The 13,296-nt window shown below is 38.4% G+C and overlaps 1 non-coding gene across 1 annotated transcript; it reads left to right on the top strand.

Moving 5' to 3' along the window:
• The first annotated feature begins 10,242 nt into the window (after positions 1 to 10,242).
• Positions 10,243 to 10,347, top strand: LOC111762011 (small nucleolar RNA U13). Its single transcript, XR_002795229.1, has one exon. It is a non-coding gene; the product is annotated as a small nucleolar RNA U13 (small nucleolar RNA).
• The last annotated feature ends 2,949 nt before the right edge of the window (positions 10,348 to 13,296 follow it).

The raw sequence follows: 13,296 nt of genomic DNA, 5'->3' as shown, positions 1-13,296 counted from the left end.
AGATTCCCGGTGCCGCTGATTAGGATAAAAGCAGTCACAGCAAATGGACACAGAGAGCAGACAACTGGGGGGAGAGAAATTAAAAAAAAAGTAAATCTTAAAAAAGATATGTTTAAAAAAAAGATCAGTTGACCATAGGGGTGAGGGCCTATTTCTGAATTCTCAATTCTATTCCATTCATCAGTGTGCATGTCTTTATGCCAGTACAATGCTGTTTTGACCACTGTATCTTAGTAATCCACTTTTAGGTCAGGAAGTGTGAGTTCCCTGAATTGTTGTTCTTTTTTACGATGTTGGGTATTTGGGGCCCCTTTCCCTTCTGTATAAATTTGGTGATTGACTTTTCTATTTCTGTAAAGTAGGCTGTTGGTATTTTGATTGGGATTGCATTACATTTATAAATCAATTTGGGTAGAATTGACATCTTAATGATATTTGGTCTTCTAATCAATGAACATAGAGTATTCTTCCATTTGTTTAGGTCTTCTTTGCATCCCGGTTAAATTATTTCCTAGATGTATGATTCTTTCAGTTGCAATTGTAAATGGAATTTTTTTCACTTCATTTCTTCCTCTGATTATTCATTACTAGTGTATAGAAATACTATATACTAATAATGTATAGAGTTTTGCATGTTGCTCTTGTATCCTGCCACTTTTCTGAACTTGTTTGTTAGCTCTAATGGCTTTTTTGTATATATTTCAGAATTTTAAAAATATAGAATCATGCCAATGCAAATAGTGAGAGTTTTACTTTTTCGTTTCCAATTTAGAGGCCTTTTATTTCCTGTTCTTGCTTAACTGCTCTAGCTATAACTTCTAGCACAGTTTTGAATAACTTTGTTTACAGAGTATAACCTTGTGTTTTGTCCCATATTAGAGGGAAAGTTTTCAGCCTTTCACCATTGAGTATGGTTTTGGTTGTGGGTTTTCATATATGTCCTATATCATGTGGAGAACATTTCTTTCTATTCCTATCTGTTGACGTGTTTTTAACCAAGAAAGGACGCTGGATTTTGTCTAATGCCTTTTCTGCATCAATCAAGGTGATCGTATGGTTTCTCTTTTGATTTGTTAACGTGCTGTATTATATTAATTGATTTTCTTGTGTTGAACCACCCTTGCATGTCTGGGATAAAATTCACTTGATTGTGGTGTGTAATTCTTTTAATATGCTTTTGGACTTGATTTGCAAGTATGTTGTTGAAAATTTGTGCATCTATATTCATTAGAGATTGGTCTGTAATTTTCTTTGCTTGTAGGATCTTTACGTGGCATTGTTGTTAGGGTGATGTTAGTTTCATAAAATGAGTTAGGTAATTTTCCCTCCTCTTCAATTTTTTGAAAGAGTTTGAGTAGGATTTGTATTAGTTCTTCTTTAAATGATTGGTAGAATTCACGTGTGAATCCATCTGGTCCTGGGCTTTTCTTTGTTGGGAGATTTTGAATAATGAGACAATATCTTCACTTGTGATTGGTTTATTGAGGTCTTGTATTTCTTCTAGAGTCTGTAGGTTGTTTATGCATTTCTAGAAATTTGTTCATTTCATCTAGGTTGTTTAATTTGTTGACATACAGTTTTCATAATATCTTCTTATTATCCTGTTTATTTCTGTAGGATCAGTAGTAGTAATAGCCTCCCTTTCATGACTTATTTATTTGTTTTCATCTTCTTGTTCTTTTTATCTTTGTTAGTCTAGCTAAGTGTTTGTAGATTTTATTGATCTTATCAAAGAACCACTTTTGGTTTGTTGTTTCTCTGTTGTTTTTTTGTTCTCAATTTCATTTTTTTCTGATCGAATCTTTGTTCTTTCCTTCTGCTTGCTTTGGGATTATTTCACTCTTCTTTTTCTAGTTCTTCCAGATGTTCAGTTAGGTCTCTGATTTGAGCTCCTTCCTTTCTTATAGCATTTAGAGCTATAAATTTACCTCCCAGCACTGCCTTTATTGTATCCCATAAGTTTCAATGTTTCGTCTCATTTTCATTCATCTCCAGGTATTACTAATTTCTTCTGTAATTTCTTCGTTGACCCACTGATTATTTGAATATGCTTTTTGGTCTCCATATATTTGTGAATTTTCCCATTTCGTGTCTATTACTTATTTCCAGGTTAATTCCATTTTTTATCAGAAAGGGTGCTTTATATAAGTTTTATTTTTAAATTGATTAAAACCCGTTATGTCACCCAACATGTTATCTCTCCTGGAGAAGGATCCATAAGCACTTGAGGAGAATGTATATCGGCTGATTTGGGGTTCATTTTTCTGTATATGTATGTTGGGTCTAATTAGTTTATCATATTGTTCAAGTTCATTGTGTCCATGTCTGGTTATTCTATTGACGTGGGTAGTGTATTGAAGTCTCCAACTCTTATTGTAGTTCTCTTTCTCCCTTCAATTTTGCCAAAGTTTGCCTCATGTATTTTGAAGCACCCTTATTAGTTGCATAGATATTTATGATTGTTATTTCTTCCTGAAAATTTGCCCTTTTTTTTCATACACAATGACCTCTGTATCTTGTAACATTTTTGCCTTTAAAATTTGTATTGTCTGATATTGAAGGTGCTAACCCTGCTCTTTTTTGGTTACTGCTTGTGTGGGATATCTTTTTCCAAAATTTCACTTTCTGCCTGTTTGTATCCTTGGGGCTCATATGCATCTCTTGCAGACAGCATATGGATGGCTCATACTTCTTTATCCATTCTGTCAGCCCGTGTCTTTTGATTGGGAAGTTTATTCCTTTAATATTCAGTGTTATTACTGTAAAGGCATTTCTTACTTTAACCATTTTATCTTTTGGTTTTCATATGTCACATCTCCTTTTTGTCCATCTTTTTACCCTTTTGGCTATCCCTTCTGATAATCTTCATTTCTACACTCTCCAGCAAGCTTGTCTCCCATGTCTTTTCCTTTCAGACTATAGAATTCCCTTTAGACTATAGCCAGATTTGTTTGCAGACTCTCTTATTTTCTGTTTATCTGTGACTATTATAGACTCACCCTCAAATTTGAAGGACAGTTTTGCCAGATAAAGAATTCTTGACTGAAAGTTTTTCTCTTTCAGTTCCTTATATATCATATGACTGTCTTCTCACCTCCATGGTTTCTAATAAGAAATCCACACTAAGTCTTATTAAACTTCCCTTGTATGTAATGGACCACTTTTCTCTTACTGCTTTCAGATTTCTCTTTTTATCTTTGACATTTGACATTTTGATAAGTATGTTTCTTGGAGTAAGTCTGTTTCAATTTATTCTGCTTGGAGTATGTAGCACATCTTGGATGTGGATTTTCATGTCTTTCATAAGAGTTGAGAAATTTTCAGTAACTATTTCCTACAATATTCTTTCTGCTCCCTTTCCCTTCTCTTCTTCTTCTGAAACTCCCATGACATATATGTTGTTGCACTTCGTGCTCTCATTCAATTCCCCAAACCCCTGCTGAATTTTTTCCATTCTTTTCTCTACCTGTTCTGTCTTTTCTATTTCTGATGTTTTTCCCTCTAACTCACTAATTCTTTCTTCTCACATTTCAAATCTGTTGCTGCATGCTTCTAATGTATTTTTTTTTCATCCCCTCCCTTGTGGTATTTTTTGCATGCTGTTTGCTCTCTGTGTCCATTCACTGTGCATTCTCCTATGTCTGTATCTATTTATTTCCCCACCTTTTGGCTTACTTGTGTCTGTGCTCTGTGTCCATTCACTGTGCACTCTTTTGCATTTTTGCTTGTGTCCCTTTTAGCTGTATCACCTTGCTGAGTTGGCTCTCTGCAGCACTGTCGGGCTGGGTGGCACTCCGCGGCGCCCAGGCTGGTGGCTCTCCGCAGTGTGCAGGGGAGCCTGCCTTCACAAGGAGGTCCTGGCATGCCAACCCAGGGCCTCCCATATGGTAGACGGGAGCCCAACTAATTGAGCCACAGCCGCTTGCCTTCTAAATGTATTTTTAATCTCTTCCATTGTGACTTTCATTCCCATAAGCTCTGCTATTCTTCTGTTCAAGCTTCAAATTCTTCCTTTTTTCTTCTTAATATCCTTTATCTCTGTAACCATATTTTCCTTCAACAACTTGAATTAAGAGATTTGATCGAACATCATTTTTTCAAAGTCTGTGTCTCATCTGGTGTTTTATCTGTTCCTTTGACAGGGCTATATCTTCCTATTTCTTAGTATGGCTTGTAATTTTTTTGCTGATGTCTAGGCATCTGATTATGATGTTTAGTTTACTCTGATGGTCGGTTTCTCTCTCTTTCTATGATTTTATTATTGACAAGTTTTGTATTATGGCTTTTCTTTGACACCTGGTTCAGCTTATTCTAGTCTTTGAAATTTCTCCTGTTTAACTGATCAAAACAGGGCCAGGGGCTTACTAAGAGGGTGCAGACCAGTTTGCAAGGGTCCTCGGGAGAGGGGCAGCAAAGGCTCCAAAAGCCTATTTCACTTTTTTTTCTGGAATATACTTTCCTGACCTGTCAGCAGATGGTGCCCTGAAGGCACCCTTTTCCAGTCAGCCCTAGGAGGGAATATGTTCACTGGAACCATATTGGGCAGGCAGCGCCAAAACATTTGTTTGGGAGAGTTATGCTTCTGGGCTCACTGTTCAGAACCTAGTCTTGCAGTTCACACTCACTGATCAGAAGCTACCTTCGTCTCTCAGCCACACCCTCCCTTTTCCCAGGGAGGAAGAAATCACGGTTCCCCTCTGTGTTAGCAGCAGCCGTCCTGGTCACTAAGGAGGGTCTTTGAGAAGACAGGCTCTTTTTAGCTCTCTGCCACTAGAAATAATGGTGATGCAGTGCCTGGCGGGGATGGGTGGTAACTGTGGATCCACAGTCCAAATTTGCCAGGCAAAAGTTGGATCAGCAGCAGTGGGCTGTGTTGCTCCCTCTCCCCTCTCCTGGGGAAGTGAACCCTTGCAGCCCTCTCAGTCCATAGCTTCACACCAGGCCCTAGAGGACCAGAAACTCTGTCCTGAGAGTGGGGGTTGGGCACCTTTAGCAGTAGTAGCCCGAGTTACTCACATCTCCTCACAGCAGTTTCTCCCTCTCTTCACCCTTCTCTTTCCTGGGTACTACTCAGCACTCCTTCAGTCTCCAGATCCCTAAAACCATTGTTTCAGACATTTTCTTCCTGTCCTTTAGCTTATTTTCTGGGACAGCAGTGAGCCATGTAACTCTCTAATCCTCCATCTTTTACGTTTCTAATCCCCCATCTTCTGGAAGTTTTTAATGGCTGATTCAATCTCTTTACTTGCATTTGGTCTGTTGAGATCTTTTATTTCTTCTATACTAAGTATAGGGTGTCCATGTTTTTCTAGGAAATTGTTTATTTCATCTAGGTTGTCTATGTGATGGCCTACAGTTGTTCATTTTCTCCTCTTAAGACGATTTTTATATTCATGGGGTCAGTAATAACATTCCTCCTCTCATTACTGGTTTTATTTATTTGCTTCTCATCTTTTTTTCTTTGTCAGACTTGTAAAAGTTTCATCAATTTTGTTTTCTTTTCAAAGAATCAACTTCTGGTTTTGTTAATGCTCTCTTGCTTTTGTTTTGCTTTTTAAAAAAATCAAATCAATATTATTGATACATATTAATAAAACATACAATTCATCCAAAGTATATAATCAATGGTATTTGGTATAATCACAAACCAATCATAATTAGAGCATTTTCATTATTGCAACAATAACAGCAATAATAAACAAAAAACAGACAAACAAGGAAATTCTTCATCTCTCAATCTCTCTGTGCTTCCATTGTTGTACATAGCTGCTATTTCTGGCTTTTCTTGCAAAATTATTTATGTATGCATTTATTTATTAAGCAGTTTTTTAAAAAGATTTATTTATTTATATATTTCTCTCCCTGCCCCCTGTTATTTTGCTCTTGCTGTCTGCTTTCTGTGTCCATTTGCTGTGTTTCTTCTGTGTCTACTTGTTTTCTGTTTAGGTGGCACAGAAAACTTTGACTTTCTGGAGTGGGAGAGAGGCACTCAATCTCTTGTACCACCTCAGCTCTCTGGTCTGTTGTGTCTCTGATTGTCTCACCTCTGTGTCTCTTTTTGATGTCATCTTGCTTCTTTCTATCACCTGCTGACTTTCATCTGACCAAAGTTGCTGACTTCTGTCTCAGCAAATCCAAAGAATCTGCTTGACTTGACCTCTTGGCAGGATTTGGCACTGCTGTTCAGCACTTCCTTTTGGGCCACTTTTCTTGATTTTCCTCCTACTTGTCTGGCAGCTCTTGATTTCCAGGTGCTTAGTCACATTCTCCTCTAGGGTCCCATAATACTGGGAAGGAGATGGAGGTATGGGAGATGGGGGATGTTGTAACACTTATCACATATTTTAATTATTTGTGAACTCAGTGAGGTCAGTAACCAAATCTTATGAAACTTAGTGTGCTCAGTCCCTAGTGAGCATTTGCGGTGGGAGATAACCAATGCTTGCTGAATAAATACATGAATGAAAAATGGAGAAGTCAAGGCTTGAGGCTGTATTTCATTGGGTGGTTGAAATCAGTGAGATCTGTAAAATTGTTCTGTCATGCCACTGACTCTACACACAATATAGGAATTTTTTGTCCCTGTACCCTCTCTTGGATTTCAATGTCTAAAATAATGGCTTTCAGAATGTGATGCTGGGACAACAAATTTGCTCTTTATAACTACTTCTCCACCTTTCCTATTTATTCTTTCCTCCTGTTTTTCAGAAGTTTTTTGTTCTTTTTTTATAAAGATTTATTTTTTATTTATTTCTTTTTTTTATTCTTTACTTAAAATGTTACCCTAAGTATTTTAAAAATAAAGTAGTATTTAATAAAATTAAATACATTTTAAAAATATGTAAAACACATTGGGAATTTTGGGGAAAAATAATGGATTGAACATATATCATTTGCCTCCTCCAAAAACAAGTAAATGAATTTTTACTTTTAATTGAGGTACCAGGGCTGAGGATTGAACCCAAGACTTCATATGTGGGAAGCTGGTGCTCAATCACTGAGTCATACTGACTCCTCTGAGTTGATTTTTTTTTTCATTTGTTTGTGGTTTGTTTTTGTTTTTAGGAGGTACCGGGAATGGAACCCAGGATCTCATATGTGGGAAACAGGCACTCAACCACTTGAGTTACATCTGTTCCCCAAGGGATTTTATAAAAGTAAAAACACATAAGAATAGGGAGAATGAGAGAGAAGACAGCAACAAAAATTTGAAATCTAGAATGCAAAATAAAACCCAGTAAGGGACAGGCCTGAGAGCTGAGGAATAGGTAGAGCTAATAAAAAACCCCACCTAGACTGCAGAACCCCAATCCCACGTCAAGTCTCAAGAATCTGTGGTTATATGTATCTCTGGAAGTGAGGAAGGAGGATCTAGCATAAAAAAGGATTGCTTGAAACTCTATTCAAGAACAAATGAGTTTATATGGCTATGAGTCTCCAAAAAAGAGTCAGGAGTTCATCAGAGGGTTTGTGCTTAAGCACGCCTCAGTAGGGTCCCAGAAACAGCCAAAGTAGATACAACCCTAGGTACTGGTGCTTCTGAAGGCTACAGAGACCCACAGGTTATATGGTCATGGCAGATGGCTCTGGAGTTCAGGGCCATGTCAGTTGGCCCTACTTCGGAGTTTATATTCCTGAGTGTGATGGAGTTGGACTCAGGTGTGACCTTTCTACACATGCCTCTTCTGTCACTTTTACTGGACCTGTGGTTGGTGCTGGGGTTGGTGTATACTCAAGCTTCAGCAGACTTACAACTCCTACCTTCTGGTTTATTGGACTTACCCTGGCCAGCTAACAGGGAGGTGAAGAAGGTCAACCACCATACCAGGGAGCCAAGAGTGCCTACAACTGCAAGCAGGAGAATTGCGTCCATCATCCATGTGGAATCTAAACCCCCTCTCAATATCGAGGTGGAGTGGACATAACCATCCGAGGGTCCACAGGATGGAGGAATAGAGTATGGACTAGAGTGAACTTTCTGATATTGTACTATGGAACTATTGTGTCTAGTAATGGAAGAAATTGTAGCATTTATGTGGAGAAAGTGGCCACAGTAGCTGCTGAGGGTAGGGAGAGGGAAGAGGAGATATGATGTGGGGGCATTTTCAGGACTTGGAGTGGTCCTGTATGGTACTGCAGGGATAGATGCTGGACATTGTACATCCTGCCATGGCCCCCTGGGTGGACTGGGGGAGAGTGTAAACTACAATGTAAACCATTATCTATGTGGTGCAGCAGTGCTCCAAAATATATTCACCAAATGCAATGAATGTCCCATGATGATGGAAGAGGTTGTTGATGTGGGAGGAGTGGGGTGAGGGGGCTGGGGGTATATGGGGACCTTTTATATTTTTTGAATGTAACGTTTAAAAAAAATAAAGGGAAGAAAAAGAAAAAAAAAGATCACTCATCCATTATTGGTGGAAATAAAAAAAAAGAAATATTAAGATGGGATGTGGATGTGTCTCAGGGGAGAATCCCGCCTAGCACATGGGAGGTCACTGGTTCAGATCCAGGTGCCTCTTAAAGAAGACAACAGGCTGATGTGATGGCCAAGTGCAGTGAGCTGACACAATAAGAGACAAAAGAAGAAAAAACATAACGAGAGATCCCACAAAGCAGGGAGCAGGGTTTCCCAGTGCCTCCTAAAGAAGACAGCCAGCTGATGCGACCTGTAGCCACGGCAAGCTGATGCAACAGGATGACAAAACAAGAGACGTGGGGAGAAAAAACATAATGAGAGACCAAATAAAGCAGGGTGCGGAGGTGGCTCGAGCGATTAGGCATCTTCCTGCTACTTCAGAAGCCCTGAGTTTGGCTCCTGGTGCTTCCTAAAGAAATGAGGAAGACAGACACTACAAGTGAAAAACAACAAGGGGGTGGGGAGAAATAAAATAAATCTTAAAAAAAAACAAAACAAGGTCCAAATAGCTCAGAAATTGTCCCTTATATACTCTAAAGGATAAAACAAGAGTAAGAGGGTTTTTGCACTGATGACATGCTCGGCAAAATAGAAGGAGGAATACCATACAGAACCAAACATATGCCTACCAGTTGCTGAGACCCTCCCTCCCCCACCAATCAACTCTTTTATTTATTTTTTATTTTTTAGCTTTTTAAAAAAATTATTGAAATATATCACTCATGCATAAACACACATAAACAATAAATGTATAATAGTTGTGAACTTACAAAACACACATATAACATCTCACCCTACCACCAAAAACTTGCCTTGTTTTTCAATCTTTTTAACTAATGATTAAAGAGCATTGTCAAAATATTACTACTAAACAAAGTATTTTTCTCCTAACCAATCCGATTATTATTAGCTTTATATCGTTTATATATGAACATACATAAACAGTTAAGTGTATAGTAAAGTTGTGAACTTACAAAGCAAACATGCATAACATCATACAGGAGTCCAGCCAGGCCTTCTTTTTCTAGCAGAGAATAGAGAGATGCTTCTCTGAGGAAGCTGACTTTCCTTAGAGGAGGAACCTAAGGCTCCTCAATGAATCCGAGCCAACTTGCTTGATCATCCTATAGCAAGGTACATACTGGTTAAATCCACGTAGGCACTTGGAATTTCAAATTAACTTTTTTTCCCTTATAGATTACAGCTTTATTGTATTTTTTTCCACCCCTGCACCTGCCCTGCTGTTTGCTGCTGTCTGTGTCCTTTCACTGCGTGATCTTCTGTATCGATTTCTCTTTTTATCCACTCATCTTTCTCCTCTAGGATTCACTGGGATTCAATCCTGGGGACCTCTGATGTGGAGACAGGTTCCCTGTCAATTGTGCCACCTCAGTTCCTGGTCTCTGCTGCGCTTCACCTTGACTCTCCCCTTTGTCTCTCTTTTTGTTGCATCATCTTGCTGCTTGACTCACTTGCACAGGCACTGGGTCACTGTGCAGGCACTTGACTTGCTGTGTGGGCACTTGGCTCACCACGTGGGCACTGACCTGCCATGCAGGCACTGTCTCACCACATGGGCACTCATGTGGGCATTTGACTCGCTACACGAGCACCCATGTGGGCTCTCAGCTTGTCAGTCGGGCACTCGGTTCACCGCACGGCACTCAGCTCGCCACACGGGCACTGGCTTGCAGTGCAGGCACACTTTCTTTTCTTCTTTTTTACCAGGAGGACCCAGGGATCAAACCTAGGTCCTTCCAAATGGTAGGCTTAGGCCTTATCACTTGAGTCACTTCTGCTTCCCCAAATTAACTTTTTAGAACCTTTTGTGGTTCATAAGCATGATGAATGGGTGTTTCATGTGCTTTTGTGAGATGTGCCTCCCTCCAATCTTGTTACAACATCAGCACATGACCTGTCTGATGAGAAAAAAAAAATAACATTTTAGGCTTCCACTCTTTAAATAGATGAGCAAGGATTACCAGACATATGAGAAAAGGTATTATTTGAAAGATATAATCCAAAATAAATACAAAATGGTGAACTGAAGGAAACATGGAGAAGAAAACTAAAAATGACAGAAACCAAGTGTATTCATATACCCTGATAAAATTTGATGTAACAAATGTAACACAAAAACACGAAAAAGGAACATTCAGAGAATGAAAATTGTAGAAATCAAAATATGATAACAGGAATAAAAAAAACTTTATAAAAAATTACAAGATAAAATTGAAGAAATCTCCCAGAAATTAGAACAAAAGATGAGAAATTGAAAAAATGAGACATCAGAGGACTGGTCTACAAGTTCCAGAAAGAAGAAAATAAGTGAGAGGCACACAATCATCAATAATTGATTCAAGAAAGTTTTCCAGAACTGAAGGACATGTTCCTTTCCAAACTAAAGTTCCCACGAAGTCCCCAGGACAAAGGAGAAAACAGACTTAGGATAAAGCACATCACTGTGAACTTTCAGATCTGAAAGGATAAAGACAAGATCCTGCAAACTTCAGGTTATAAAGATACAGGAATAAAAGTGACTTCAGAGTGATCAATAACAACACTGGAGCCTAGTGAGCATTCGGGTACCATCTTCAAAATACTGTAGGAAAATTACTTTCAATTTAGTAGTCTATGCCAGGCAACTCTATCAAGTTTGTGAACAGAATAAAGGCAATTTCCTCTCATGTACCTTTTTTCTCAGGAAAATTCTGGAGATGTGATTCATGAAAACAAGGGAATAAGCCAAGAAAAAAGACACAGTGAAATACAGGAAACACAATAAATAGCACACATGGAGAGAGAAGTAAAGAACCAACTTTTAGTTTTGCCAGTTCTTTGTTGTTCTTTTGCTTTCTATTTCTTTTATCTCCGCCCCCATCTTTGTTATTTCCTTCCTTCCTTCTGGTCTTAGACTAGTTTGCTTTACTTTTTCTGGTTTTCACATTTTGAAGTCAGGCCTTTGATTTGAAGGCTTTCTTCTTTTTTAATTTAATCATGTATACCTATAAATTTTCCTTTCAGCAGTTCCTTTAATACTTTGTTGTATTTTCATTACCACTTATCTCAAGTTATTACCTAATTTTGCTTGTGATTTCTTCTTTAACCCATTGGTTGTTTAAGAGTATATGTAGGGAAATGGATTTGGCTCAACTGATAGAGCACCCGCCTACCACGTAGGAGGTCCAGGGTTCAAATGCAGGGCCTCCTGGTCTGTGTGGTAAGCTGGCCCACACGCTGTGCTGATGCATGCAAGGAGTGCCTTGCCATGCAGTGGTGTCCCCCATGTAGGGGAGCCCCGCGCACAAGAGTGCCCCCCCTCAAGGAGAGGCACCCCTCGCGAAGAAAGCACACCCTGCCCAGGAGCGGCCCCGCACACATGGAGAGCTGACACAGTAAGATGATGCAACCAAAAGAGCGAGGCAGGGTCCCAACGCCGCTGACAAGAATGTAAGCAGACAAAGAAGAACACACAGTGAATGGACACAGAGCAGACAATGGCAGGGGGGAGGGAGTGTAGGGGAGAGAAATTTTTTAAAAATTGAGTATTTAAAAAAAATTTCCAAGTATTTGTCAGGTTTCTTGCTTCATTCCATTGTGGTTGGAAAATACACATTGAATGGTTTCAATATTTTTTAATTTATTGTGAATTGTTTCATGACCTAACATATGAACTATCCCGAGAGTGATCCATATGTACTCGTGAAGAATGTGTATTATGCTTTTGTTGGGTGAAGTGTTCTATATATGCTTTCTGTTCTAGTTGGTTTAGTCTATTGTTCAAGCCTATCGATCATTTGAATAGAAGTACTGTCTATTGTTGAAAATGGTGGATTAAAGTCTTCATGAGTGATTTTTGAAAAAATTATTTCTATTAATGACTATAGCCACTAGTGATTATAACATTTTGTAATTTCTCTTTAGCAACCTGTAGGAAAATATTGTTAAATTATTCTGCCTAATAGAAGTGCAAGAAAACACCGCAGGGCTTAGTTATAATTAGTGTCAGATGCAGAGGTCAGTTACTACTTGGAATATTACTCGGCATTTCAAATTATACCCCGGGGCCAAGCAGTGTAGGAATTGAGTTTCTAATGAAAATGATCATTGTTACTGATTTTTATTGTTCCCAGTAAAGAGTAGGAATTTGTTTTACGAGCTGATCGTATTAAAAATAACTGGTATAATTAAAAAAAAAGATATTTACCAAAAACACTAAGCAAAATCTTTAATAACACTGCTTTCCATTCTCAGTCAACTTCCACTAAGTTTGGCTAAGTCTGGCTGTTTCCTCAGTCTGCCTGCTCTGTTAGACCACCATGTCTCTTCTTTGGTAGGTCCCATCTGTGCTTTCAAATGTATTTGATGAGGATCTGTCTCAAAGTTCACCCCAAGATATTTTCGAGTGGAGACAAATTGTTGACATCATCTTAAGCGAACATCATCTGTCATGGAACAAATCAATATTGTGTGCCAACTGAGAGGATGCAGTGAGAATACAGCATCACTTCTGTGGATGTTCCTACCAAAACGAATGACCTAATTTAATCATGAGGAAAAAAATCAGAAAACTTTAGGGACATTCTACAAAATAACTGGTCTCTGGTCTTCAAAAATGTCAAGGTCATAAGAATCAAGAATAAGCTGAGGTTCATCTTGAAGGAGACCAAAGAAACATGATATCCAAATGCAAGTAATTCTGAATTGCATCTTTTTATTATAAAGGACTTATTGGGGCAATTCAAAGTATTGAATGGAATATGAGGTTTAGGTGGTAGTAATGTGTCAATGTTACTTTCTTGATTTAGATGATCATTTTAAGGTTATATAGAACATCTTTTTTTTTTTTTTTTAGATTTTTTTTTATTGACTTT

Source organism: Dasypus novemcinctus, chromosome 12 (assembly GCF_030445035.2).
Source record: "Dasypus novemcinctus isolate mDasNov1 chromosome 12, mDasNov1.1.hap2, whole genome shotgun sequence".
In the NCBI taxonomy this organism is placed as follows: domain Eukaryota; kingdom Metazoa; phylum Chordata; class Mammalia; order Cingulata; family Dasypodidae; genus Dasypus; species Dasypus novemcinctus.
Note: the sequence above shows the minus strand (reverse complement) of the source record. Positions and strands in the feature narration are given on the sequence as shown.